The following is a 6,909-nucleotide window of genomic DNA, read 5'->3' as shown; positions in this document are numbered from 1 at the left end:
CAATTGAATTTTTGCATCGGGGGAACAGGGACATAAAAAGTTGATTTTCTCAAAAAAGTAAGAAAAACAAAATACATTAATTTTGTTGGAACACTAAAAAAATCATTCTGATTTCGGAACAGTTGGAATCATGAAGATACCTCCAACAGTATTTTCATTATTATATATATATATAGTATATATTATATAAGTAATAAGTAATTATTGTTATTATTCACTTTTTTGTGTCCAAAAGATCTTCAAAATGGTAAGAGGTATGCCGATGGCCTTATTGTTATATTGTATGGCATGAGTTGAAGGGGTGACCGCAACATTTTTAAGTAGGTCAAAAATGCAAGATGGCCGCCATGACGTCATACCTAAAAAGATTAAAACAGCCATAACTCAAACACCGTTTAAGATACAGCAAATATTTTTGATGTTTTCTGTAGATCGTATAAAAGACTAACTTTTATTCAAGTACAGCAATTAGGTCAAAGGTCAAACAAAAAAGTTCGCTAAGGGGTCAAAGTTCACGAATTTTTACTTTTTTGATTTTGCAAAATTTCTTTTTACATATCGATGCAGAATTTTATTCTGATGATTTTGGTGTCTTTTATTTTTCGGTAGCACTTCCGGCTAATGCTGTATGCCATTTTGAACAATCCTTTGATCTTTGCTAAATTCCCGCCAAAATGTTTAACATTATATATTGAATGACTAATATAGTCTGCAATTGCTAAAGAAAAGACCCCTCTAATGTTCTCTAACGTTTGATATGATTTTCTTCTTCATCAAAATACAATTTTCGCCCACCATTGTGTGAACTTTATTGGATCTTTGTAAGACTGATCTTTTCTCTGCTTTTCCTTCTTTTCCTGCTTCCTCCACCTGTCGGCCATGTTGTTTTCCGATTGGTCCCAAAATGCAATATGCATAACAAGGGACCAAGGGGAACCTATGCATGAAATTTCAGAAAGATCCCTTTAGTACTTTCTGAGAAATAGCGATAAGAAACTTCTAACGTTAAGGCGCATCCGATCTCTTTATAAATTGCTCAAATGAATTTGGAAATATGAATTGGATTAAGATGAGAGTTCTCTTCGGCTGTTCAAACTTCATGCAGATCTTCACTAAAACACTTTTATTCAGGGCTGAAAGTCAAGGTCATTTACTGGTTACAACTTCAAAACCCATGCATTACCTAGTTCTTAACTTACCTGGCAATGACGGTATTGTAAACTAAATATAGTGAAAAGCCCGCCAAATTGTCTATGACAATTTCTAGTTTATTATTATTATTCTACACTTTTTTTGTGTCCAAAAGATCTTCAAAATGGTAAGAGGTATGCCAATGGCCTTATTGTTATATTGTATGGCATGAGTTGAAGGGGTGACCGCAACATTTTTAAGTAGGTCAAAAATCCAAGATGGCCGCCATGACGTCATACCTAAAAAGTTTAAAACAGCCATAACTAAAAAAACCGTTTAAGATACAGCAAATATTTTTGATGTTTTATGTAGATCGTATAAAAGCCTAACTTTTATTCAATTACAGCAATTAGGTCAAAGGTCAAACAAAAAAGTTCGCTATGGGGTCAAAGTTCACGAATTTTTACTTTTTTGATTTTGCGAAATTTCTTTTTACATATCGATGCAGAATATATGTCATTCTGATGAATTTGGTGTCTTTTATTTTTCGGTAGCACTTCCGGTTAATGCTGCATGCCATTTTGAAAAACAATCCTTTGATCTTTGCTAAATTCCCGCCAAAATGTTTAACATTATATATTGAATGACTAATATAGTCTGCAATTGCTAAAGAAAAGACCCCTCTAATGTTCTCTAACGTTTGATATGATTTTCTTCTTCATCAAAATACAAAATGGTCGCTTTGATGTCATATCTTAAAATTTAAAAATGCTTATAACTCACTAACAGTTCTTTTCACAGATTTCATCTTATAATATTTTTTTGCATATAATCGTAAGCGTAAACTTTTTCTCTCTATATGCTTAATTACAAAAAATGGCAACTTCCGGTTTTCGGTAAGGGTCAAATGTTAAAGGTCCTGTTTTTAACAATAAACTTGAAAACTTTTCTCTTGAGGTTCTGTAAGGTCTAGGATCTTCATATTTCATATATAAGATGTCCAGGGGATTGGCTATAAAGTCAGATACTAGGAATGACCTTGACCCATATTCAAGTTCACAGGGGTCAAATACACATATCATAAATCAATTGTTTAAATGGTCTTAACTAACTTATCGTTGGTTTTACAGCTTTCATGCAATTATGTTATTTGAAGATAATCTACAGGGCAATGTTTTTCTAATAATAACTTGTTATAACAAGAGATCCCAGAGGGATCTTGGCGCCCACCATTGAGTGAACTAGTTTTCTCTGCTTTTCCTTCTTTCCCTGCTTCCTCCACCTGTCGGCCATGTTGTTTTCCGATTGGTCCCAAAATGCAATATGCATAACTAGGGACCAAGGGGAACCTACACATGAAATTTGAGAAAGATCCCTTTAGTACTTAAGCATTTCAGTTGGAACAATACAAAAATGCCAATGGTATGTTTGAACTTGCAATAGAAAATTGTAGTATGGTTTTATTTCTGAAAGTACAATGTGTTTAAATACATTGGATGCAATTATAACAATTTTCTCTCAGAATGATCATGCAAGAACAGATAGTTCTTTGTATTCACACATTTGTCACATTAATTGAGCATACTTAGGCCTATAATAAAACATTTTTCTTCTTGCAATCGCTGCATTTGTATATATTTTCTCCATTCATATGTTGCATAAATTTCTTCAGACACATCCTTGCTGAAAGGGGAACAGGTTTTTGCACAATTGAAGATTCTGAGCCCAAAGTGACGGGGTCAAATATTAAAATAGTGGAAAATAAAGGTATTCATTACATCATAAAGGACTTGATGGTTTTTACTTTTGAGGTCGCCTGACCTCAAGGATCAGGGTGACATATAGTCACCACGCTTCGTCCGTCGTCGTGCGCAATCCCCCCATGTGTGAACTTTTCATTCAAACAACTTCTCAATAACCAGAAGGCCTGGGGTACTGATACTGGGCCTGTACCATGCAGGGGTGAAGGCCTTGGCTTGCATTCAAGGTCACATGATTCAAATCTGTTCAAATCTTTAAATGACTCAACAATAACCAAAATGACAAGAGTCTTCATACGTTCAAGGGGTCTAGAGTTTAAATATACATACCGGGGTATATATACTTAACAACACCGCAAGTCAGATGACGTTAAGGCGCATTCGATCTGATCATCTCGTTATCATTTGCTCGAACGAATTTGGAAATATGAATTGTATTAAGATGGGAGTTCTCTCCGGCTGATCAAACTTCATGCAGATCTTCACTAAAACACTTTTATTCATGGCTGAAAGTCAATGTCATTTATTGGTTACAACTTCAAAACCCATGCATTACCTAGTTCTTAACTTACCTGGCAATGACGGTATTGTAAACTAAATATAGTGAAAAGCCCGCCAAATTATCTATGACAATTTCTAGTTTTTTTTTGTAGTTGATGGATGGACTGATGAATACACCTAACTGTCATGTGTTTTTTCCCCCCAGAAAATCTGTTTTATAGTACAGTTCAACTTCGCTAGCCAAGGGTATTAGTCCGATTCTCTTTGTAGTAGGAAGAGAATCGACTTAATACCCTTGGCTATACCGATTTTAAAAAATATTTCTTCAATTCTCGTATTTTCCGGGATATTTGCTATATAACAGAGTAAATATCCTAATCTTTTAATAATTTTTCAAATCTCGTATTTTCTGAAAAAATCACATGACTGAAGTACAGTCACATTCATCATTCATTCGCGCACGTGTTTTTTATGCTGTTTTTCGTTGTAGGTGTTGAAAAGTCTCTGCTGCTGTGATGATAGGGCAAAATCGTTTGTTTCATTAATTGTTGCCTAGCAAGTTCAAGACCGGGAAATCTGCGCCAAGTAGAACACATAAAAAGTCCTTCTCATGCAATCCACAACATATATTATAAACATAAGTATGAATTTTCTAGAGATGGGTTAATTCAATCATCATCTTATAATTATGTCACATATTTTCTAACACTATAATTATATAATAGTTAAATGTAGCTGAACCTTTATGTACTTTTAAAAATCTTTCAAATGTATTCATAAATACAGCGAAACTGACTTACTCCTCTTAACAATCTTACTTTATACTGTATCCTATGGGTGGAGGAAAACCTTTCATTGAATACTGGATTCAGTACCAATAACATTTAAAACATGGAAATTATCTTCTGTATACATTCAGTTTTAGCAATTAAACATGAATTAAAAATGTCTGTAACTACATACTTCCACATTCAAATCTGATAATTATGTAATATGTATATACTGTTACATATTGTAAACAACACTGCGTATCTTAACTTATATATCTTGCTATGTACTAGTTGTTACTTAGGGAGAGAACTTATATAGGCTATGCATGTTGTTCAATCCTTTTTCAAATAATATTTTGAAATGAAACAAAATTGAAATTGAAAAAAAAATATCCACAACAAGGCTTAAGACATCTTGGCCATGGCGTATCTTATATAAAGAAACGATGTTTTTTTTTTTGTTTTTTTGTTTTTTTTTTTAACTCGGATATCAATAGACGAGATGTATTCAATATTGAAACTTTGATGTGTTTTATCCGAGGATGAAATTGTCTCCAATGTCATTCAAAAATATAATCAGGGACTAAAACTCCCAACAGAAAATTAAAAAAAAAATTATGATAAATTACATAAAATAAAATGGCAACTCGATCAATCTTGAATTTAGATGATCAAGTATCAACCACTACCTTTAAGGATAAAAATTTAAAGGTTTCTTAAAAGCATTAATAACATAAGAAAATACATATCGAAGGCCTTAGATGAGGTAACAACGCCAAACTTAGCGAGATTTCCTGTGTGATATATGATAACTCTTTGGATTCATATAGCTGTTTTGTCGTCTGGCGCACTGATAGTCAACTACCGCGCGGTATTTAGGACGACGGCGGGAAACGTGAGACGACCCGCGTTATAAAAATATAACATTTCATTTATTTCAATTACTTTTTCAGAAGATGGTGATGGGTGTAGTATTAACATTGAATTAATAACTTTTGCTACTCTACAAAATTATGGATCTCGTTTGACATTTCCATTTAAAAAATTAAAATACATTTCGGAAAAATAGTGGGCCTTTAAGGAATTTTATTATATGACTGTCGCTTTTGCTGCATTTTGATTGGCCCATACGTTTCTCAGAAGTATTCATCAACTGTGATATCAACCCCGAAATTGGCGTCGAAAAGCACGCGAGGTTACTGGACTCAGTCCAGATACCTCTCGCGAGTCCAGTAATCTGTGTTAAAAATAAATCGAGGTAACCTCCCTTGAAATGTGACGTCATAAACACTTTTGACGTCGAGTCGTACCCAAATATAGCGTTACGGGAGTTTCTTTATTCAAAGACGTCGGGTTAATCTATTGTGACGTCATTATACATACATGTACTCGGCAACATATTTGGCGGAAGGCAGCAAGCTTTGTAAAAGGAACATTTGCAAATATCATCCTGTTTATTGTAGTTAAGTCTTTTTGAAGAATCAGTTTAATATTCTGTAAATGTCATATAATAAAACAATTATCGACCTATTTTCAGGTGGATACGGTGAGTTATCAACCCTCGAAAATGATATAACCCTCGGCCTCCGGCCTTGGGATATATTACTTGCTCGGGTTGATAACTCACCGTATCCACCTGAAAATAGGTCGATAATTGTATAATATCACCACCATGCTGTTCTGTATTTGCATATTACAGAGTTATCTGTCCTTGCGGGTAGATATTAATTGTGACGTCATGTGTTTTCCAGCGTAATGTAATACTTTTCGGAGGAAACGATGTGAATTGCGCTCACAAAATAATAACGTAATTAATAATGGATACCTACCCGCAAGAGATTACAATAACATAAGAATTTGGATGTCCTATTGGGATCACATGCGTCTGCTTCTGGTTTGATAAAAATATGAACACCTATTCCTACTACATGAACATATAGTAGGGATGGGATATTTTATTTTTCCAAAACCAGATGCAGACGCCTGTGATTGGGATAGGGAATCAATTCGTCAGTAATGGAGAAAGGCAAAAAAATGAAAGGATGTCATACTTTACAGATCATCCACATAAGAATTTAGTGTGTTGGATGGGGAATTATGTGGAAGCTATACATTCGTCAGTATTGAAGCAAATAAAAAGGGGTAAGGGGAACCAACACATCATTTGTATTAATTGCTTACACGTCCGTGAAACCATGACTTTGACGTACAATTTGTATATATAAGATCAATACGGCTGACTTAACAGTTTTTTTCTTTGTAAATTTACATTGCATGAGATATTTCCAGCCTTAATTACAAGGATTTCTTCTGGTGAGGTTTCAGTCTCGTTGCCACATTGATCAAAGACTTTTTTGTTTTTCCTTCTCGTTTTTTGTTTTTGTTTTTGTCATGTACTCAATAGAAAATAAATTTAATTCAGTATCAAACATAGTTTGGAAATAAAAGAAATAAAATATAATACCTGTCCTGCCCTGACTGGGATTCGAACCGCTCTACATCATCTACTAAAAATACCTTCAATGATAAGAATGAACCCGAGGCATTCCGGTAATGTTCTTCGGAAATTCTTCCATAGCAACGAATAAACTAATATTGTGACTACGGAGGTGTAGGGATATTTAAACGAATGTAGAAAGAATGTAAAAAAAGAACTAGATAAAATGAATAGTTAAACTAGGGAATAAAAACAAAATTTTGTTGACGATTGGGCTATTTTTATTAATTTCAAATATTTTTTAAAATAT

The sequence above is a fragment of the Argopecten irradians genome, chromosome 11 (genome assembly GCF_041381155.1).
Source record: "Argopecten irradians isolate NY chromosome 11, Ai_NY, whole genome shotgun sequence".
Lineage (NCBI taxonomy): Eukaryota > Metazoa > Mollusca > Bivalvia > Pectinida > Pectinidae > Argopecten > Argopecten irradians.
Note: the sequence above shows the minus strand (reverse complement) of the source record.